Below are 24,532 nucleotides of genomic sequence, written 5' to 3'. Positions count from 1 at the left end.
GCGCCAGACAGGGGCTTTAAAGTTTGAGCAAACTTTGCACAAATAGGAAAATGCCAGCAATTAACTTTGCACAAATAGGCAAATGTCAGTGCCACACTTGGCGAATTTGCGTATTTGATCACATGTCTGGCGCCCGCCTTAGAAACTCAAATAAACTCGGTCACTTTTTTTTACAAGGGCTTATTAATACCTACTTCATACCTTAGATATAAAAAACTAAACATTTTATGTTATAATAATAGTTAAAAAACTAAAAAACACGCCTATTTATTTTCATCTATTATTAAATTATTTATTTTTTCGAAATATAGAGAAAGTTGTGCTAAAAGATTAGGTTACATTTATAGGTACAGCCCAAGCTTATAAAATTATGTTAAAAAAGTTAAGGTGTTAGTTGTGTCTGCCAAACGGCACAACGACACAAGACGACATTCGACACAAGGTAGCCACTAGCCAGCAGCTGAAAAAGTTGGCTCAGCCTCCACGCTGGTTGATACAATCATTGTCATTTAAAGTGAATTATTATAGGTGAACTGAATGTAAATTGTTTAGTGGGCTGCCTGTAGCCAGTTCACGCACCCCCGCGCGCAGAGCACGTATGAATCACGCTCCTTTGTAATCCCGCCAGTCCCGCGGGATCCCGCTAAATTTTCGACCGGGATTAGTCCCGCAAAATACATGCGGGATCCCGGTATGTCGGGATCCCGGTATTGCATTCCCTAGCTATAGCTATACAATGGTCGCAACGTCTCTACATGATGGCCGTGTTCAGTTGTGACTTGTGATCTAAACGTCGTTCAAGATGGACGTGGAAGCATTAGCCGCTGCGGCAATATCTGTACATCACATACCATCATTTCATTAATGTGCACACTGCACAATGTGTGTGTGTATCTATGTTTGTTATTATACATACTATACTGTCGCAGACGGAGTCGCGGGCAACAGCTAGTATAATAATATCTATGGACAATCTATGGTCAATATATTTATACAGCACGTACAATTTTCAATTTTGTAACTTCACTAGCTGACCCGGCAAACGTTGGTTTACCACATAAATTATTTCTAATAGGCAATAGAAATAATATAAAAATGAGATAGAAACCCATTCTCAGGATTCTAACGAATGTACATACAATTCGTTGAGCCGTTTTGGAGGAGTTCGTGCACAAATACTGTGACACGAGAATTTTATTTATAAGATTATTATGAGACGACGTACTCGTCATTTTGAATGAAATTCGTAAATTGACATACGACGTCCTCACTCACCGTCCTCGACCGCTCGCTGGGCATTGATATACAAACCCGAGATACACAGTTGCGAACAAAAGTAAGACTCAAAACTGTCGCCAAATACTTGTTTTTACTATAATAGATACTTGTAATCAAACTATAAACAGTTTTTTTACAAAGGAGTCCACAAAAAGCAATAAAATTTTATGACCGAACTTCGCCGGTAGGACAAGGCATGGTGGTGAGACGTATTTTTCATATATATATATTTTTTAATTCAATAAAATAATTAGGTTGTAAGAGTTAATTAAATTGTGTTATAAACACAAATCACAATTCACAATACAAAGACACTTAGGTTTCACAACTTTCATCTAAGAGTTTTTGTTAAATAAATAAATATGTATATGTTTTGCGTATGATATAAATATGTATAAATGAACGAAACAAATATTTATTAGATAAACTGTTATTTTTTTCAAATATTACAATTAAACTTAAATTATTAATTACTAACCTACTAACATAAGTTAAGGAAAAATTGTTACTAATCTACTAATAATTCACATAGGCTGTATTTTATTGCCTGAAATAAAGCATTATTATTATTATTAAATCTATAATTGTTTTTTAACAGTCATGGTCATATTTATATGTAACACTTATATGTAATGTGTATCTTGGGTTTTTTGTATATCAATGTCGCTGGGTCCCTTGTGTGTGCGGCCGAAAAACCGACACCGCCGCCATCCCACAACCATCGCTGGCGCCATAAGCCATCCTACGCCACTACGTCCTCCCCACGCTGGACCATCGTGATGGCCAACTACGCTGGCCCATCTTGTAGAGGCGATACACTGCCGCCACCCCCCCAACCATCGCTGGCGCCATAAGCCATCCTGCGCCGCTACGTCCTCCCCACGCTGGGCCATCGCGATGGCCAACTACGATGGCCCATCTTGAAAAGGAGCCAATAGATCTTGCAATCTACGAGCGCGCGGCGCCCTTAGTTGTGTAAGTGACCATATCTACACACGCGTACATGGCTCGCTCGCTACTGACTGCTCCGTCAGGTACGCATACTAACGAAAATGTCTATATTACAATTACAACTACAAATAAAGGCCACACGCACTCGTAAATTGCAAAAACTTTACCTATTCAAATTTCAAACCAAATAAGGCTTCGTTCGGACTATTTAGCAGATAAAAAGTTTTCACAAAATCGGTCGAGCGGTTCTTCATTTCTCAAACTGCAACCAACATTCAATATTTCTGGTAAATCGCTAAACGATGTTCGTCCGTAATCTGTAAACTTTTAAAAGGTTTTCTAAGTTCACGTCGACTGATGGGAGATTAGTTCCCGGGATCGGGCGGTGCCTTAAATACGTAAGTAAGGCCACCGCCCGATCCCGGGAACTGGCCCGGCAGGAAAACATTGTTCTAATTTTACTATACTTTAGCATTTTGCTTCAATGGTATCTCAAAAACAATTATTTTGCATAACAACTTCACTAAATGGTGTACCTAAAAATATTTTTTGTCTATACCAAAAATTATTTTGATATAGACAAAAATGTTTCTACTCACATTGCCCGCAGTCTCCAACGAAGTTGTAGATATCTATGATTGGTAATTACCAAAGATCCATAGAGACTAGAGAGTGTTCCAATCAAGGTGAAAATCAAGACTCAAAAGCATGCTAAAAAAATTTGGAAAAACTTACAAAATAAACGCAAAAAAATGAAGAGTTCGTTTAAAATAAGGGTGAAGCCAAACGAGCGTAATTTGTGAGTTGTGAGTCGCAGAATTTCAGTTGACAGAAATTCTGCTGCATTTAATTTCATACAAAAGTACTGTTTGATTCACACGAGCGTAATTTTCTGAATCATGAGTTGTATGTTTTTTTTTTTTTTTTATGAAATAAGGGGGCAAACGAGCAAACGGGTCACCTGATGGAAAGCAACTTCCGTCGCCCATGGACACAAGCAGCTTCAGAAAAGCTGCAGGTGCGTTGCCGGCCTTTTAAGAGGGGAAAGGGTAATAGGGGAGGGTAGGGAAGGGAAGGGAATAGGGGAGGGTAGGGAAGGGAATAGGGTAGGGGATTGGGCCTCCGGTAAACTCACTCACTCGGCGAAACACAGCGCAAGCGCTGTTTCACGCCGGTTTTCTGTGAGAACGTGGTATTTCTCCGGTCGAGCCGGCCCATTCGTGCCGAAGCATGGCTCTCCCACGTATGTAAAGATATTTACGCAGCAGTGATTCTACGACTCACGAATCACAAAATTACGCTCGTTTGGCTTCACGAAAGACGCCCGAAATAATAATAATAATAATAATAGCTCCCACACCGGTTTCGGTGACAGTGGCCGGTTTCATTGAAACCAGGCCAGCTACGTAGGAGTCATTTTATAGCGCCCAAGTGTGTGCGCAGTACACAAGAGCACTCTCTATTCCTTTACTCTCATAACCCTGTGGGACGGCAGACCGACACGACTGGCGAGAGATCAGGCGCAGGACCGACTTTTTACATGCCCATCCGACGCATGGATCATCTTACTTGTCAGACAATCAGGTGATCAGCCTGCATTGTCCTAACCAAACTTGGAAATAACATGTTTCCAACGCGGGAATCGAACCCACGACCTCCGAGTCAAGAGCCGCGCTCTGTACCGTGTCTGTGCTCTGCACTATGTCTTCAATACTCTTACAAACCTTTCTCAGCAATCACACACTCAACAAATCAGTGATTTGGTTTTCGACGTAACAACGTAAACGTAGTAGATCTACGTTTACGTACGACGTAAGAACGTGATCTACGTGAGTCGTTCACTTTGTGATGGATGTAATGTTTACTCCTTGGAATAAGAATCCCAAAGGAAAGTAATTGAGTCTAGGTTTTATGTTGCTACACACGTTAGGATAAAACTGTACAGTTTCGTCACAGGAAAGACAAAAAATTTTGTGTTGGTCTAATATTAAGAGGAATCCATACTATAATATCCATACTTCCATACATAATCTTATATCTTTAAACGAGCAATTCTTGTATATATGTATATATATATAATTGGAATCTCGGAATCGGCTCCAACGATTTTCATGAAATTTAGTATATAGGGGGTTTCGGGGGCGATAAATCGATCTAGCTAGGAATCATTTTTAGAAAATGTCATTTTATTCGTGTTTTATCGAATCCGAGCAAAGCTCGGTCAAATAGCTTATTATAAATGCAAAATGTGTCTGTCTGTCTGACAGTCTGCTGTCTGTCCGTCCGTCTGTATGTCTGTCTGATTGTCTGTCTATCTGTTACCCCTTCACGCCCAAACTACTGAACCGATTTTGCTGAAATTTATTATGGAGATACTTGGAGTCCCGGGAAAAGACATAGGTTACTTTTATCCCAAAAATGTACGGTTCCCGCGCGATAAACGAATTTTGGTCGTCATATTCTATTATTGTATAATTTCCAAAGTAACCTTAAAATGTAACTTCCCAGCCCGCTATAAGAAGTTTATTTCTCACCCCCAAAATATTTGTTTCACATTCCAAAGGCAGAACTTAAATTATACCATTTAATTTATTTACAAAATCCATTAAAGGGCGCTTTAAAGCGATTTTCTCGAACAAACTCACCTTAATTTTCCGATAAACAATATTAATTCGAAAGTAGTAAATTAGATTCAGAGTATTCGCGCCGTTTCATTGTCGACGATAGAATTAATTTTCAATAACTAAGCGATTGAGTTTTAGATCCCATCATCGTAAAACTCCGCTTTGTTTGCTTATGAGATTGTAAAATCGAAGATCGGAGAGTATACCAAAAGTGTATAACTGAAGACTATGAAGATGAAGTGGGTAACTTATATATTACAACATACGAGCAATCACTCATTTTTTCCCTTGTAATTTGAACAAACCTTGTAACTTACCTAATTCATCATCTAGCTAATATTATATAATGTGGATTCTATAAAACGTCAGTTTTCCAATTGTTACTTACCCACTTCATTAATCATTATTATCTGTGCTATGATTATATTGTAATAATACAACTTAAGAGCCCGGGTGCCATCGAAATTCTCATACAAACGTGATACCAAGATCATTTCCCATACGAGAATATTTACCCTATTTGAGTTATTATTCAGCTTAAGATAGTAATAACCTAGGTTCCTGTACAAAGATTCACTGCAAAATATTTACACAAGTACCAAAAATATGAACGATTACAATATTTACATACTAAATTGTAATAGTTCATATTTTTAGGTATGTAAATATTTTGCAGTGAATCTTTGTATAGGAACCTAGGTAAAATATTTTACTATCTTAAGCTGAATAATAACTCAAATATTATGGTAAATATTCTCGTATGGGAAATGTCTCGTATGGGAAATGATCTATGTTTGTATGAGAATTTCGATGGCACCCGAACTCTTAATAACTCTAAACTGAATTCAAACTGAACTTTTATTTACTGATAACAAGTTGAGATGTCTGATTGTCCAATTTTGAATAGCTCATAGTATATTCACATTGGGCATGTATTTAACGCGGTGACAAATTTTTACCATTCCGGGTCTTAAAAAAACTGAAAATGGATAGTAAATAAATTACTTTGGCGACTAATTTGAGGTAACATTTTAACTAGAAAGCGGCGGCTTTTTAATGTGTTTTGAGGTTTTATTTAAATTTTATCTGGCAGTGACTTTCTTTTGTGGCAACTGAATTTCTTCTAAGGCGACAAATTATTGGCAGATAAAAAAGTTAAAATAGGCTTTCATAAATTCTAAAATGGGGTTGTCTATAAACTTGACCAAGGTCTGAAATAAATACAAACAAGATCTCATAAAAACTTATTTTGGCTACAATTTTAGGGATCTAAATAAGCCAAATTGTGACATGCAAAAAAACTATTCTTGGTCTATTTAATTTTTTCTTGACTATCTTAAGTGTAACAAAAGGGAGTGAAAAAATTATGTATCGAACGGAAAACTAATCTAAGTCAATCAAAATCGATTAATTTAATTAGTTTTGAATTAATCATGGGCGCCGGCAGAGGTGGTGCACTTGCACCCCTTGGGAATCTATGGATTAAATTAACCTACTTACTTTAAGTAACTTACTTTTTAACGCCTTTGTAACCTACAACGTGTTTTGTGGCGTTCGCCGGCTGCTGCCGCAGCACAGTCACAGTTCTAACCTAACCAAATTTTGGACTTTCTGGATTGTGTTTGTTTTTGTTTTGGCGGGGAGCTGCGTCCCCCGTGCCCCCCTTTTACTTTGTAACGGTCGCCGGCTGCTGCCGCAGCACGCTCGCTACGCTCGCTCGGCTCCCTCTGTGTTGTGGTCTAAGTTCTTCTAACCTAACCTACGTTTACACTTTCTGGATTGTGTTTGTTTTTGTTTTGGGGCTGTGCCCCCCGAGCCCCCCTTTCAGGGGGGCTGCGCCCTCTCGTCCCCCCACTTCCGTATCCATTCCGTTGCATTCGTCCACCGCTTGTTATTGGCTGAAACTCGCTCAACCCCCCGCTCCGCAGCCCTCGCACTGCTCAGACACACGAGCGCATTTGAAGCCTTTTTCAAGAATTTACGAATCTGCAAACAATATTCTAATATCCAAATACATTATTATAATACCAATTTTCAGTTTAAAAGTTACCTAATAATCGCTGCCAAATGTGTATTTTTATAATGAAAGCCAATAGTTGCCAGTGAAAAATGTTTGATATCCCCTCGGAAAAGTTAGTCGCCACATTAGGTTTTATAATACCTTAACCAGTTTTACACTGATCCCGCTTGATATATTTGATACCTTACAGTAGCAGCCGTTTTTTAGTTTTTTTGATCCTAGCCTTTTGTTGCTTGTATAGTTTAATAGTTGCTAAGACATTTAATCACTGCAAAGTTAGTTTTTTTGTGACTTAATAGAAAGTCGCCTAAAAAAGATATTAGTTGCCGTGTTATTTATTTGCCTTCACATTGCAGTGTGAACTGACCTAAACTCCTTACATACCCTTTTAGTTTTCGTGAAATAAATTATATTTTAAATTTCTTCGGAAATTTTCTAGACACGAAATCCCAAAGTATTATTGAAGGAAACCATATTTTTCCACTGTTTTCACAATATTATAAATACACTTTACAAGATTGCCGGCCTAGGAAAAGATGGCGCGATGAGCTGGAGGCGTAACAGCCGGTCTGGCCAACAGTGGCGCTGGAGCAAGACAAGTATAAGACCCTGGGGGAGGCCCATGGGAGGCCCAGCAGTGGGATAGTATAGGCGAGCCAATAAAAAAAAAAACGAGTATGTAGGTACCATCAGAGATTCATAGGTGACGGACCAATGCAATTTTGTCGGACTATTTCACAACTCACATTGAACTCAACACGTCAAAATAACGTAAATCCTCAGTCTATATATCAGATATCAGTCTATATACTCATAGATAAACGAATTATCAAAAAATGCAAGTTCCTACTTCTTTTGAAATGTAATTCTACGTTTCTATACAATTACATAAATCTATCTATTTATCTCCACACGATCGTAGACAGCTGACAACAGATCGATAGCCAATATTCTGCTCAGCAAACTTCGCGAGAGCTTTTCGCTGTCAATGTAATGTCGTAGCAATATCGTAGAGGCGTAGACCCGCTACGCCCGGCTACGCGCTACGAAATAATACAGTATAATTTTATTACAGTATTTTCACTTTATCTTTGGTTCATTGTTATTATTATTTTTTTTATGAAATAAGGGGGCAACGTAATGGAAAGCAACTTCCGTCGCCCATGGACACTCGCAGCATCAGAAGAGCTGCAGGTGCGTTGCCGGCCTTTTAAGAGGCAATAGGATAATAGGGGAGGGTAGAGATGGGAAGGGAATAGGGGAGGGTAGGGAAGGGAATAGGGTAGGGGATTGGGCCTCCGGTAAACTCACTCACTCGGCGGTTTTCTGTGAGAATGTGTTATTTCTCCGGTCGAGACGGCCCATTGGTGCCGAAGCATGGCTCTCCCACGTAACATTATAAACTTATACTAACTTAGAATAGTCGAAATCTGTTCATCGCGCGGGAACCTTACATTTTTCTGGGATGAAAAGTATAGTATGTCCTTTCCCGGGACCCACAGTCAACAAAATCCATTCAGCAGTTTGGGCGTGAAGAGATAACAGACAAACACACTTTCGCATTTATAATTATAGTGTATATGGATGGAAGTATGAATAATACTCAAAAATAAGTCTACAACTGAGAGAGAGATAAATTTGAGAGCCAATTTGTCATCAAAATATGACATACTGATTACTGATGTATGGCATATATTATACTTACTCATCAGTACGGCACATGTCCGATCCTTAATTAAATTTTTTAAGGATCACACTGGTATCGGGACACATTGTATAAGCAGAACAGATAGTTTAGAACGCTCTAAATTAATTTTCACCGGAACAAGCAAGCTGTTTCCAGCTGTGCATGTAATTGAATGGGTGGTGCAGTAGTGCATATAATTGAACTAGAGGACGGCCGCAACTCCGTTGCGCCTAAATTTGTTGATCGCGCCGGAACCGTACATTTTCCGGGATAAAAACCATCCTATGTCCTTTCTTGGTACTCAAGGTATCTCCATGCTAAATTTCAGCAAAATCGGTTCAGCGGTTTAAGCATAAAGAGGTAACAGACAGACAGAAAGACAGACAGACAGAAAGACAGATAGACAGACGGACAGACAGACAGACACACTTTTGCATTTTTTCGGTCTACATAATAATTATTTTTATTTTTACTGTGTATTAATACCCTTTACGTTATTAATACTGTGTATTAATATATACTATGGCATTTCGTCCTGCGAAATGCCATAGTATATATTTTATCGCAGTATTTTGACTTCCTAGATTTTATAAATTACAATAATTGTAGTATATCAGCATTTTTTTAATAATAAATTCTGCTTTTGTGCGCAACAAGAATTTTAAAAATCCTTTTATCTTTTAGCCATGTCACATATTATTTTAAAAAATTTCAAATGTCGGACATTTCCCATACATAGTTGTCTCATGTTTATTCAAACGTTATTAATCAGCCGAAACAATATACGGAGTGGAATTAATCAAGTTATAATCTCAATTCACATTCAACCCAATGATCTCTCATCCTTGAGCTTCCAACACCCGGAGGCCACGCTCTGCTGCGTCGCGACGACACTACGCATCTGCGTTGCGTTGACGCACGATTACACATACAAAACTTTTTCTCGTTCTACAGACTTCAGTTGCGTGCGACGTCATGCAAGTCTGTCAATTCAATACTTTAGAAATGAATTTACGCGTCGCGTTGCGGTCTGAATTGACCCTAACAGGGTAGCACGAGTTCAATGTATGTCCCATGCGTTATTTGTTACAATAACTATCTCCAGTGTCTCGTCATAGGGTTGGCTCGACTCAGAGCATCTCTTAAATTGACGTTTTTAGTAAGAAATATGACAGAGTGAAATCGGTGCGTCGACACAACTCTGTCGCAAATTGTCGTAAGAAGTCGCCCTTGAAATTATATAATATCATAAAATGTGTATTATTAATTATAACCCAATGTGAAAAGCCTTAAATAGCTATGTCCACACTATGCGCTTTCGTCTTCAATTTTCGTCATCTTCTTTCATTCAACTTTCAATAATTGAATGCGTCAACGAACGCAACGCCAACCTTGTCATTTTTGTTCTTTAGATACGGTCAGAGGGCAGGCGTCGCGGGCATGCCTCACGTACGCTGTTGACTGCACTATAACGCATGCCCTTGACGAACAGAAAAAGGCACAGTGTGGACAACGCATGCTCGCAACGCATCATAGCAACATGGCCTCGTTTTATAGTCCCAAAGTTGTCTAAGCACCCCGTATAATCTCAAGATTCTAGCGGTATTCAGGACATGCTATCTTAAAGTTCTGGGTTCGATCTTGGGTCCGTACATTAAAGTCATGAGGTGTGAGATCTTGTGATCTACAATTTACAAACCCATTCTAAATGGAGAAAGTTAGTTTTGACTGCGACTCCGACATTTCTTATGTGTAAAGAGCTTGAATATATTGAAGCGTTTTTAGTACCTGTAACATCATTGAACCTATAAGTTAGTAAGATTGAGAGAATGGAAAATCTTGGGGAAGGCGTTTGCCCAAAAGTGGGACAGCAAAGGCTATTAAAAAATTAGTAATCTGTGTTTTTTCTATTTAAATATATCATTCAAGTACTGAAATATTATACAGTTTTATATACTATCTCTTTAATTTTAAGGTAGCTATTATGACTGTGACGTATCCCAGTGTACTTAAGAAGTGGCATAAAATAAGCCATCGGTACCTGTAGTCTATGAATGCCATATTATGTCAAGATTACACAATACACATCTACAGTGTGTAACAAAAATAAGTGATAATACTTTAGGGTGTGTACGTGTTTCTTGTAGAGAGTTCACTGTAAAAGTAGCAGCACTGAAAGACCAAAATTTTTTTTCACTTTTGTATGGGCAAGGGCCCGAGCGTCACGAGTTTCCCCATACAAAAGTGAAAAAAAATTTTGGTCTTTCAGCACTGCTACTTTCACAATGAACTCTCTACAAGGAACACGTACACACCCTAAAGTATTATCACTTATTTTTGTTACACCCTGTATATTACATGGATTGGCATTCCTTTACCTACCAGTGTGGAGGTATAATTATGTTACGTGGGGTAAATTAATTATTATAAGACTGATTTACCGTGACCGTTTATTGTTGATGAATTACAATATTGCGAGCTGAAAGCGAAGTGACCAAGTAATTATTAATTACAAAAAGATGACTACTTATATAAAGTTAGATGTTTAGAAATTCCTGTACAAATTGGGACTGGTGCCGAGTACAAGATAGCCTAGACGATGCAAACATGAGTGACAAATAATTAACTCATAATATAATATATAAATATACAATATGATTATGTAGGCACATTCCTATAATGTCTTATTTTCGAAATATTCCGCAACCACAGTTATTTATGATACCAATAAAATTTGCGTCCGACCCCATGTATCGTGTGCTATTAATTTTACTGCTTAAAATATCACAAATGCGATAAATAAATAGAGTTTTTTCGTTATTTTGATCCCCAACGAGGGTGATTAAAATTCAATTTTCCTCCAGATGCCGCTTTGTTGCCTTAGGGTCTATCGTGTCAAAGTACTGTCATATGTATTTTTTTTGTAACTTGACTAGCACCTACACGACTTGGTTGAAGGTTGACTGGTAGATAATGTCATTAGGCATTGTCCACCTTTGTACTTTTTATGTGCGTAAAGTTTTTAAATAAATAAATATGTCACAATATGACTGTCATGTGTCACAAGGCTACATAGCTGCATCTGGTGCCAAATAGAATTTCAAATACCCCCATTAAAGGAGTAAGACGTACACTGTACATATTATGTGAGTCTGTCTGTAGCTTTGTAAATTCTAAACTTATAAACCTAATATGAACCAAAGCTTCTTTTACGCTACGAATCTTATCTCAGAACATACAAGATGTTTCTTGCAACTTCTACAATTATTATTTGTGTGGCAAGTTTATTGCACTGAGAAAAATATTTTTCTCCGAATAAAACCTTTGTCGTTTTCCGGGACTTATAGCTTTGTATCAAATTCGATTTAGCAGTTTAAATACTTACATTTCGCTAATAACAGACATACCTTTTTGATTAATAACTAGCTGTCCCGGCAAATGTTGTTTTGCCATAAAATGATTTTCCCTGTTTTCCTGCTTTTCTCTTAAAGTTTTTTCTGAATTTTTTTTTTCTATAGACCTCACGGAGCCCGAGACCTTTCCAACGAATGCAAAATCGGTTCGTGGGTTCTGGAATTATAGCGTCAGGAAGGAAAACCCGACTCATTAAAGCAGAAAAACCGAATGATAAAATATATTTCCTCATGATTTTCAATATCATAACCTAATTAGCAATTTATATGAAATATTTCGATGGCATTTTTGCGTGAGGAAAATAAAATTGTATTTCTAATATCCATTGAGATTATTCTATGAGGAAAGAATATAAATATCGTAAGCAGCTTTTAATTTCCGTAATTGAGTATCGACGATAATAGCCTCAAAGAGGATTTTGCTATTAAATTATACCGATACAGCCTACAGGCTACGAATAATAGACAAGTAACTGACAAAAAATGGTTCCACGCAAATGTATATAATATGATATATTACTGCAATGACTTGACATTAATATTATTGTTTGTGTGACTGACATTATGAATTTCATCAAAAGTAATAATTATTATGACTGTTAGTTGAATATCGCTAAATACGCGTTGTTTTGAGATTCCAAATGTTTGTATAATTTTCACAGATTTTTTTTTTATAATTGGATTAATCTATTATACAGTGTGTAACAAAAATAAGTGATAATACTTTAGGGTGTGTACGTGTTCCTTGTAGAGAGTTCACTGTGAAAGTATCAGCGCTGAAAGACGAAAAATTTTTTTCACTTTTGTATGGGGAAGGGCCCGAGCGTCACGAGTTTCCCCATACAACAGTGAAATTGGTCTTTCAGCGCTGCTACTTTCACAGTGAACTCTCTAAGAGGAAGACGTACACACCCTAAAGTATTATCACTTATTTTTGTTACACCCTGTATTTATGACTACGATTTTAAATTTGCGAAACTGACACTATTACCAGCTTGGAACAAACAACAAATTTAAAGGGAAATAAATAAATTATAAATTCTAAAAAAAATGTTTTCACGCTAGAACCAGCACAGACAGTATATATTGTATAAAATTCTGTTCAACGTTTGACAATATTCTGATATGGTGTGTGCAACATGTCGGATTTTGGTCGGATTATTTAATGTATGAGCTAGTAACGTCTGAACAAAGAACAAACAAAAACAAAGAAATGTTAAAATTGTTGAAAAGGATACATCGTATTATTCGTACTTTCAGTCGGTTGTCCAACACGTAGCTCAGCAATGAAAATACAATTTTTATTGCCGAGCTACGTGTTCATGTCAGTAACTGAAGGCGTATTTGAGAATCAATTATATGAGAGTTACCGTTCTATGCTGTATTGTATTTCGTTGGATACTGACTATAAAAATTAATACCTAATGTGACCACTCTACGCGAGCGTGAAGAACAGTACTTAATAATTATACGGACGGTTAGACGAAAGATATTCGTCTACGATTGCCCATGCTCGAAATGCTTTCCGTTCGTTTGAGGCAGATGGTAGAGAGCCTTGTTTTTATATTTAGTTGTGCCAGAATGGATGCGTTGGTTCTAAATGCAGTCCATGGGATTCGGAGCATTTTTCTCCAGCACCACATCTCGAAGGCGTCGATACGTCTGCAGTCTGCAGACTTCAGAGTCCATGTCTCGGATCCATAAAGAAAGATGGAGAATTTATATGAGCGTGTGCACAAGTTTCGTCTTGGTTTTTAGCGAAATCTTGCTGTCACGCCAGGTTTTATGCATTTGAGACGTGGCACTCTTAGCCATCCCAATTCTCCTGCGTATGTCTAGTTCACAGGAGCCGTTGTTCGTGATAGTGGACCCAAGGTATACGAATTCGCTAACCACTTCTAGTTTTAGAGCGCCAGTCAATGGTTAAATATCGACTATGCAGATATACTACAGCCCTGGTATCGATCGAGCTCACTCGTATTCCTCTTTCAAATTCAACATTATTATTCATAGTCTACATTCCTTCAGATATTATGTAGGCTATTGCCTAGGGGCAGACTTACGCAGATCCAGGTATAGACTTATTGGCAATATCTAGTCGCCTTTATGGACATCTTGAATCTCTTGGGAATACCTGTCGAATCAGCCAGTACAAGACGCATGTACGTGGATTGAGTGACATATTACGTCGCTGTGGTATTATTTAGGTGCACCTATCCATATCCATTCTATAATATTATAAATGCGAAACAGACAGACAGACGGACAGACACACTTTCGCATATTTTATAATATTAGTAAGATTAGTATGGATGTTCTGGACACTCTGAATTCAGATTCAGTTTATGAATCCATAAAGCCATTCCCGCTGTGTAAGGGCGTTTGTGCACTACACGGAATTTTACCATCCGGCGCGGCGCGGCATCCCGATTTCCTACCTTATTTATATGGCAAACGTGAAAGTTATGAACGCCGGACGGTAAAATACCGTGTAGTGCACAAACGCCGTAAGGCTGGATCTAAAAGTCAAATATTAATTAAAAATGCTAATGAATTTAAAAATTCATATCATGTCAGGATAGGTCTTTTCAGACTTTAGGTTTTATGACTTTCAGACCTTTTAAAGAGTTTGTGCTGTCCCACATTCTTGTACATAAGGGTTTAAAAAGGGTACTAAATTCGAGTGCTGGTTAAAAATAGATACTTTATTACTACCCTTTGGACACATAAACGACCGTGATCAAAGGGTAAGAAAGGGCGCAAGTATAAATTTTTATCAAAACAATGAATCTTCATACTTTTTTAATTTGCTAACGTAAGCTCTAAAAAATGATATTTTTAAAAAGCTTATTTTTAAGAACCTTGAAAGGGTTCACCCTTTCAGGGTTCATAATTTTAATATTGTTCCGTAGTCTAAGCATAATAAAAAGGCCCTTACTAAAACTTTACTGATTAGATTAGATCTGAACTTCAACTTTCTTTCATTACAGTACCTAGTAAATGAAAAAAAAAATAGTTACGGAACCCTAACTGTGAGAGTGTAACTCGCACTTGGCCTGTTTTTATGACAAAAAGTTTTTCTTCTAATCCATATAGAACAATAAAATTTCGGAATGATTAATATTATTCTATTACCTTAATATAAACTAACTAGCATTATTACCAAATATTAGAAGTCATAAAAAGTACTTTTATTACTAAATCAAAGTTTAAATTAAATCAAATCTTTTATGGGTAATTCTTAATGTCGTTACTGTGCCATGAAATGAGTACAGTAGTATGGAGTTATTATTTTTCTCTGTCATGGAATTCTGCGGAAAGCAATTATATTTTAGTGGTGGGGCTGGGTGTGCCATGATAGCAATAATTATGATTTTATTTCTTCAATAAGATCTCTTTGTTACGGAGAACGATAAAGTTACTGATTTAAATTATCATTTTCGTACATATTTTAAGCAGAGTGGGGGTATGACGTTGCTATATTTTATTATTATAATATTGTCATAAAATTTATTTATTATTTACATGACACGTGAACTTCGTATAACAACATTTTCTTATTTTCTTACCGTATAAACCTTTCCTGAACCTTTGCGGATAGACTAACAAAATTAAAATTCATTTTCACAAATAGGCAAAAAATACTTACAAAGTTCTGTGAATTAATTATTGAAATAGACATATTTTATTTAAGACCCTTGTGAAAATATGAAGTGCCTACCTGCAGCCATTGATAAAGAGCAAAAAATGCCCAAAAAAATCAAATTTGTTGTATGGTGGCCCTTAAATATTTGATTTGTTTTTAGTACTTATTTGTTGTTATAGCGGCAACAGAAATACGTAATCTGTGAAAATTTCAACTCTCTAGCTATCACCGTTCTTGAGATACAGCCTGGAGACAGACAGACGGACAGATAGACATCGAAGTCTTAGTAATAGGGTCCCGTTTTGACCCTTTGGATATGGAACCCTACTGTTCATTTTCTGAGGATTTTGACAGCCAACAAAACAGATTTTAAGGGCCAACCCACACGTACCTACCACAACGTTTCATTCACTTTCGTACGTAACCGCATCGCAGCTACTGGCGACAACGCAACCACGTTGACATTTTGTCGGTACCACAACGCAACTACAAAAAGCTGCAGCGACATCATTCACACGTAACCACTGCTTGACGGCATTTTGTCGTTGCGACTTGGTGTGGTTGTGGTACCAACGTTGACGGTATCCAATCAAAATCACCAGATAATAATCAGTCAAAAAAGCTTAGAAACCGGACACGATGCTCGATTTCTGGACCTCTATGGTGGGACACACGTTATTGGTAACTTTTGTATGTTATTGGTGGATGTAGTTAACATAATAATTACTACTATAGGTACTAGCTGTCCCGGCAAACGTTTCTTTGCCATATAAAGTATTTCGCCCGTAATATTTTATTGAAGTGACTAAATAAGTATGTCACCATGGCAACGTCCATCGCTATCCCGTCGCACAAACAATGGTCGCCGTCAGTCTCGAGTTGTAATAATTTACTATTATTTATTCAACAAATGCACTTATCAATATAATAAGTACCCAGTAGCCGATTCTCAGACCCACTGAATATGCATATAAAATTTGATTAAAATCAGTAAAGCTGTTTTGGAGGAGTACGCTATCTAACATTGTGACACGAGAATTTTATATATTACTAGCTGTTGCCCGCGACTTCGTCCGCGTGGACTTCAGTTTATAGCGCGCGATGTCAACAAAATTGGTGTCAAAAGCTTTTAAAAAAAAACCCTGGTACCCCTTAAATCAAAACAGCTGTGCAGTGTACAGATAATATTTCATTTTTTAAAATTAAACTATATTTTATGCCAAATTTTAAAGCCTATTTAGCCCCCCAATTACACAACTTTACCCATAATCTATTTGTCATTAATAGGTTTAAGGTTACGTCATCACTATTAAAATAAAGTACTGACTTATTAAATAACGTTAAAAAAGAATTAATTAATTAATCGAAACAAAATCGATACACAATTGTATGATGATACCACCTCTTATAGAAAGATGTTGGGCAAGCGTTAGCGCGATGTAAGAGACGCACGGCGCCATCTAGTATGAATTTTTGGAACTAACTTAATTTGAACAAATTTTCGTATTTTCACCCCCTTACAACCCTTTTTTCCAGTAAAAAAAGTAGCCTATGTCCTTTCTCAGGCTTTAGACTATCTGTATACAAAATTTCATTACAATCGGTTCGGTAGTTTTGGCGTGAAAGCGAGACAGACAGACAGAGATACTTTCGCATTTATAATATTAGTATAGATTAGTATAGATTAGATAATATGAAATATGAATAGAGATTAACGATGCAAATGAATTATTTATTATTCATGTACAGAACGTTATAATTTGAACCCTCTATAATATTCAGTAAGTCGGGAGTGTGTAGGTGGTACAATTAGCTCCTGTGCAAACATTAATCACAGATTCGTATAATTACGTTTTATTACCAGTAAAGTTACAAAAATAAGTAGCTTTAATTGTATTCGATTCTCGTCCTTATGATAATATAAGGCTTATAGTTAAGTGAATGAACTTTTGCGCATAATCGCATAATCTACTGCTTTTTAAGGCGACGCCTTGATAATTTGGCTGTAGCGATATCGATTTTTCTCAGCAATGACTAAAGCTAAGAAATTAAAGTTCATTGTCAGTATTCATCATGTCTTTGTCTTTGGATTACCCATAGCATAACACAATTGGTCAACTTTTATAACACAGAATAATCAATCAAAAAGGCCCTGTAAAAAAAGGGATTCCTATTTTGCCAACAGAGGAGAGTGATTTAAGCTTCCATTTGTACATAGATTGGTTTAATCATACACTTTAATTTGCCCATAGCTTATATGAAATGTATTTATGGTTTTTTAAATTATCTGTGAGTTCTGGCGGACTCATATAAATGTAGCCGTCATCAAAAGTTTTCAATCAAAAGTTTTGAGATAAATTTGCTTCCAAAATTATTTAATGCAACTTGACTAACGGCTATATAAGTTACACATAATCAGACTAGGCATACCAAATAAAGGTTTACGACAAATTCCGACACGGAACTCATATTTCGTCGGAAAATTAATAAAAACATTGTAGTCCGGGAGCCGCGGTCGAAAAATGTGGATATTTTCACAACAATTTGCTGTTGAAATTTTAACGCGGTCGAATTTCCCACAATAATGTCCGGAATTTGCGCCGGCCGAAAAGGGCTAAAAGGTTTGCTGAAGGCCGTATAAAAAGAAAATGGAGTTTGCTTAGGCAGTGGATTTACTGATTTTGGCCTTAGATACTTATTATGTTATAACTTCGGGTCTTAGGGTGTGTCAACATTGTTTTGAATTATTTGTGTGTATTGCCAAACAGGTCCAAATATAATTATACTCCATTCTACGTTCTGGACCTCGATTCTCATGCGTTTCCGATCTCGGGCTGATTTAGAAATTGAGATATTTTGAGATCTAAACAACATAAATTCAAATATGACAACCTTAACTATCGCATCGATTCAAGTCAACCTCATAGCCTCTCGCAAAGTAGGTAAACGCATTATACCAACTTTATAGCTATTTTATACAACTCCAGAATTCTTCAAAGTCATATTATACCTATAATATACAGATTTATAAACCATTTTCCAAAGTCAGGGCTAAATAGATTGTCATCGGCGCGCTAGACGCAAGCGTTCGAGAAAAGTTCAAAGTCAAGGGCCTCTCGCTCCTCGACTAGCGAAAGCAAAACGTGCAAAAACTATCTCACTTATACGACTATAACGATTTATCAAGTTGTGTATGCTTTACTATAGAGCATTAGGTATAGAGTATACTGATGATACTACTATACTAAGATTAAAGAGGCGAATAGGATATATTGCTGCAATTTTTTCACGCTAGATAAAGCAACAGCACAGACAGTAAACAAATAGTTTTGTTCGACGTTTGACAACGTTTCTGTCAATTATGACGTGTGCAACATGTCGAATATTAATCGGATATGCGCTAGTAGCGCTCTCTGCACCGACGAGCGAAGCGAGCCCTAGTATATCCCACAACCTAGCATATTTGTGGTACACTTTACGGAAAAACTATCATGCCTATTGATTTGTGCTATAACATAGTAATTTTTATTTATATGTATTACAGGGGTACCAGTGGAATTGGATATTCTTCATCCGATTATTATTATCCGATTTATTTTGTTCTCCGACATGTAGATGATAATGTTAAGGTGACGCCGCGTTAAAGTAAAAAACCGTGTTGGATATGTTTTAGATTGTTTTCTATGAGAGGCCGGTCCGGCCGGCCTGAAAAGGGCGTAAGCGACAAAATGGTTTTTGTCGCGTAATATATTATATATGAAATGTATTTATGGTATAATAAATACATTTCATATATAAGCTATGGGAAATTTAAAGTGTACGCTTGAACCAATCTATGTACAAATTTTGGAAGCTTAAATCACTCTCCTCTGTTGGCAAAATAGGAATCTCTTTTTTTAGAGGTCTTTTTTATTGATTATTCTGTGTTATAAAAATTGACCAATCGGGTTATGCCATGGGTAATTCAAAGACAAAGACATGATGAATACTGACAATGAACTTTAATTTATCAGCTTTAGTCATTGCTGAGAAAAATCGATATCGCTACAGCCAAATTATCAAGGCGTCGCCTTAACGTCAGTCTGTCGATGTGTGACAACGCGAGCCCTCACAAAGCTCGGCTTTTAGCTATTATATATATATATTATGTATTAGTATATAATATATTTGTGACCAAGAAATCTAAGTATGTTTGTTACTTCTTCTCAATTTAACAAAATGACATGATGTGAATCGTACAAAAAGAAATCCTACGTTTTATTTCATTATATGTATAATGTTTGCCACATCATAAAACACACAACGATAACACATTATTTACACGAGCGTAAACTAAGTTCCAAGTTATTGAAACAAAAACTTTGCAGTAACATCTCAAGATAATATTTCTTTAGTACTATTACCACCGTAAAAAGTTGTTATTCGTTTACTGATCTTTCGTAATCTAAGGGTCAATTCAGACATAGGTAGATGCATTTCTAAAGTATGGATTTAACAGATTTCAATTGCGTGAGACGTCTTGATGTTACGAGTGTCCCTGGGCGACATAAGTTGATTTTATCAGGTGATCCGTTTGCTCGTTTGTCTCCTAATTTTATAAAAATGAAAAGACGCAACTCGACTATAATGCGTAGGTCCTCATCTATACGGTACAACTTAATATAATATATTCTGTGTCTATACTAATATTATAAAGCGGAAGAGTTTGTTTGTTTGTTTGAACACGCCAATCTCAGGAGCTACTGGCCTGATTTTAAAATTCTTTCAGTGTTAGATAGCCCATTTATTGAGGAAGGCTGTAGGCTATATTTTATCATGCTAAGACTAATTAGGAGCTAGGAAATAGAGGAAAATGTGGAAAAAAGGAGGAAACTATTTGAAATTGCTTATTAGCTTAAAACTACTGGAGAAATTTTTATGTTATTTGGCACACATAAAGAATAGTCCACGAGAAGGCTATTTTTGTACGGTTTTCGTGAAATTCCTAAATTACGCGAGCGAAGCCGCGCGGAACATTTCTTCATATAAATTAATTTCTCTGAAAGTACATCTCGAGTACACCTAATTATTTTATTTATTGATCTCATTATCAAAGTATTTAATTAAGAGAAAAATTGCAATGAATTAAACACGAGCACTAAAACGAAGTTTTATTTCATTTAAACGTGTAATTTAAATTAATTGCGTCGAGGCTTAAAGGGAATTAAAACTGAATGTTATAAAGGTTGTGTTACATTCAACCGATTTTAAGTGCTCTTGTGCTTTAAAGACTATATTGTAACTGTCCTTGTAGACTATTTTTAGGGTTCCGTACCCAAAGGGTAAAAACGGGACCCTATTACTGAGACTTCGATGTCCGGCCGTCTGTCTGTCCGTCTGTCTCCAGGCTCTAACTCAAGAATGGTAATAGCTAGAGAGTTGAAATTTTCACAGATTGTGTATATCTGTTGCCGCTATAACAATAAATACTGAAAAGGAAATAAAATAAATATTTAAGGGGGGCTCCCATACAACAAACGTGATTTTTTTGGCCTTTTTATGCTCTATATCAATAATGGCAACAGGTAGGTACTTCGATTTTTCTCAAAGTCCTTAGTTATTTGTGTTCTTTATTATTTAATAATAATATTATAATAAAATAAAAAATTAAGGGGTCATACAAAAACATAATTTTTGGCCTAATTTTGCTCTATAATGGTACGGAACCCTAGTCCGACTCGCACTTGGCCAATTTTTTTTACAAACGCAAATACGCAAGCACTTTAAAACATAATTAAAAACATTAACTGACTTTATACAGGCAAAAGATTACAGAGCATATTCCGCAGAAGTCAGAGCAGAGGCCGCCACTAGCACATACAGCATAAACAATCCTACCACAATCTGACAACGCGGTTCGACAAGGCTTTATATGAACGTGGCGAGAAAAGGAACTAAACGCTTCTATCATACAAAAACGTCATTTTCGACATGTGTTTGACAGTTCTCCTTTACCAGCAGCGCTCCCGTCAATGTCACCCACAAACTTTTTGTTTACTGTCTGTGCTAGTGCTGCCGTCTAGCTTGAAAACGTTTTTTATTTTATTAATGGTTTAAATTTTCTTTTTACAGATTAAAATGATCGGCGTTTCATCAGAGCTCAAGTCTTTTAGTCTTACAGGTATATTTTTAATACTTACTTACATCAATATTTTATAGTCCGGGTTTCCTAGAACATTTTTTTTAATGAAAAACGGGCGAGCAAATGGTCACCTGATGGAAAGCAACTTCCGTCGCCCATGGACACTCGCAGCATCAGAAGAGCTGCAGGTGCGTTGCCGGCCTTTTAAGAGGGAATAGGGTAATAGGGGAGGGTAGGGATGGGAAGGGAAGGGAAGGGAAGGGAAGGGAAGGGAAGGGAAGGGAAGGGAAGGGAAGGGAAGGGAATAGGAGAGGGTAGGAAAGGGAATAGGGTAGGGGATTGGGCCTCCGGTAAACTCACTCACTAGGCGAAACACAGCGTAAGTGCTGTTTCACGCCGGTTTTCTGTGAGAACGTGATATTTCTCCGGTCGAGCCGGCCCATTCATGCCGAAGCATAGCTCTCCCACGTATAATTTTTTTTCATTTGATTACTATCATGCGAATTTTCCTGAGTAGCTTCATTTGGATAAAACGAACAACAGTTTCATCTGCGAAAATTCTCTAAAGTGGTTTTCAAATGAAATTCAAATGAAAAAAATGTTCTAGGGAACCTGTCCTATAACCTTTTAGTAATAAAAATGTGAAGTCGGTAAGTGTAATTAGGCACTCACTTCTTACCAATCGATATTATTTTTAGGCTTCTTTTACACTGTAAATTATAACCAGTCTGCGCCCAAAACATATCAAAACTTTATTTAGCAGAATCGCCTACGAACAAAGCCCAATACATACCGTTTAAAAAATTCTCGTTTCTTCCTTAATATCGAAATTCCTCTACATCAAAGGCGGAAAAACATCGAACGTACATCAAACAGCACACACTGTTATCTTTAAAATAACTATCATTTAGGGCACATACTCATTTCACCAACTGATTTAATCGATTGTCTATAATTTTATGTATTTTATATAGATTCTACGAAGAACGTGATAAATGACACACGAATCAATTATTTAGGCAAGAGGGAGCAAACTTAGTCTCATTTTGGGCACGAAAAAAAAATCATGTCATTTTTTGACTGATTTGCTTAGTTGGATAAGAAGTCATACGTTCATAGGATTAGGCTGCGTTTCCACCAGAGCTGAGTTAAGCTGCGTTGCGAGGAACGTCTTTTTAAGAACCAATAGAAACGCTTCATTTGCCTGGCAACATTCAGCGCAACGATTCTATTGGTACTTGTAAAACACATTCCTCGCAACGCAACTTAGCTCAGCTCCTGTGGAAACGCTAAGGCATCCATTACACGGTAGGTTTTGCTGTCAGTTTTACCACAGTCATGGCTGTAGCTGATGGATAACCTACCGTGTAAGAGCGTGACAGACGGTTGCATGAAGTTGATTGACGAAAATCTGGATATCTTGAGTTTTGTTTCATGCAACCAGCAGTCACGAATTTTGAGTGAGTGCTGTCACATCTGACAAAAAAGGAAAAAATTAGAAACGTATACCTTTGAAAATTTTGGCTTTGGCCTTTGACTGACATAAAACTGAAGAGAATTGAGCATCCATTACACGCTCATGCAATCGACAGTTGCCTTATGTCAAACTTACGTTGCCTTATGTCAAATCCTGTACATAATTCGCTGTCAAAATTATTTATTGCACAATATCAGTGCCTTGAAAGTTGAAACAATAGACTTAGCCATCGAAAAGGTTTCGCCGGAGCCTAAAAAAGGCTCTCGTAAACAAACCACAATTTCAGGAATGACTTCCAAAACATCTCTCGTTCACAACTCCACAATGCCAACAGCCAAGGCTCATTTACATATAATCAACTTGCACAAAGAAACGAACTTGCCCCGAACTGACGCTTATTTAAATATTACCCTTTTCACTGTTCGGAATGTAACAAGTAACACCTTGAGGGAAATAACTCAAGCCCGAATTCCAATTCTTGTACTATCAGAGAAGTTGATTTGGTCGGTTTAGTGTTTATGTAAAACCCAGCCGACAAATCAAGCCTGAATAATTATCAAATCTTGACCAATTAATGACGAAGGTCCATCATCTGCATCTGAACCAATTTTTTCGATGGTACTATTAATCTAAAAGTAATACAGCTTCAGCAGTATCGAACAACAAAATAGATATTGTCATATTATACATTAAACGTAAAAACCTCGTCGTAGTTAGTCTCGCTAAAACTCAAGAACGGCTGATTCGATATTTTGATTAATTTTAAATTTGAATTATTCTTGCAAGTTCAGGGATTTTATTAGGATAGAATATACGAAGTTCACAGGTTCATCTAGTTAAGCATTTTAATAGCTTTCATCGCGGGCTTTAAGCGCGGCTACCAAATCAAGAAATTCCGTAACGAAAAAAATCTATCACCCCTCACTCCGACCGGCATCGGTCGGTGCGGCGTTGTCTTGCATCGTTTAACGTGTGTGCGCATGCGACTAGACGTACAGTGCTCCCAAAGTGATAATGCGCATACAAATTTTCGTAATTTTTCGGCAACGGTCGTATTTCCCGAGCGACGGAATACGTCGCTGCAAGCGCTGTTTTAAACTTAACTTTAAGAAAAACAGCGTTTTGCAGCGACGTAGAGGCGCCTGACGTTGCTTGGACGATACCATGGTAACGCCGCGATGGCTTCCCGGTGAGTTAGCGACAGCTGACTGCCACCGGCTTTATATTTACTTCTATTTCCTTTGAACAAGGTGCAAAATGCAAGTTTCATAGATTTAAGGGTGTTTTCGTGATTACGACAATGAGCGAAGATTTC

General features: G+C 37.1%; 1 long non-coding RNA gene across 1 annotated transcript; it reads right to left on the bottom strand.

Annotated features, from left to right (window-relative positions):
- Window positions 1-4,431: 4,431 nt before the first annotated feature.
- LOC121737344 lies at window positions 4,432-23,028 on the bottom strand. Its single transcript, XR_006037129.1, has 3 exons — window positions 22,910-23,028; window positions 22,776-22,780; window positions 4,432-4,458 (listed from the first exon to the last, which is right to left on the bottom strand). It is a non-coding gene; the product is annotated as an uncharacterized LOC121737344 (long non-coding RNA).
- Between the last annotated feature and the right edge of the window lie 1,504 nt (window positions 23,029-24,532).

This window comes from Aricia agestis, chromosome 20 (assembly GCF_905147365.1).
Source record: "Aricia agestis chromosome 20, ilAriAges1.1, whole genome shotgun sequence".
Taxonomy (NCBI): domain Eukaryota; kingdom Metazoa; phylum Arthropoda; class Insecta; order Lepidoptera; family Lycaenidae; genus Aricia; species Aricia agestis.
Note: the sequence above shows the minus strand (reverse complement) of the source record. Positions and strands in the feature narration are given on the sequence as shown.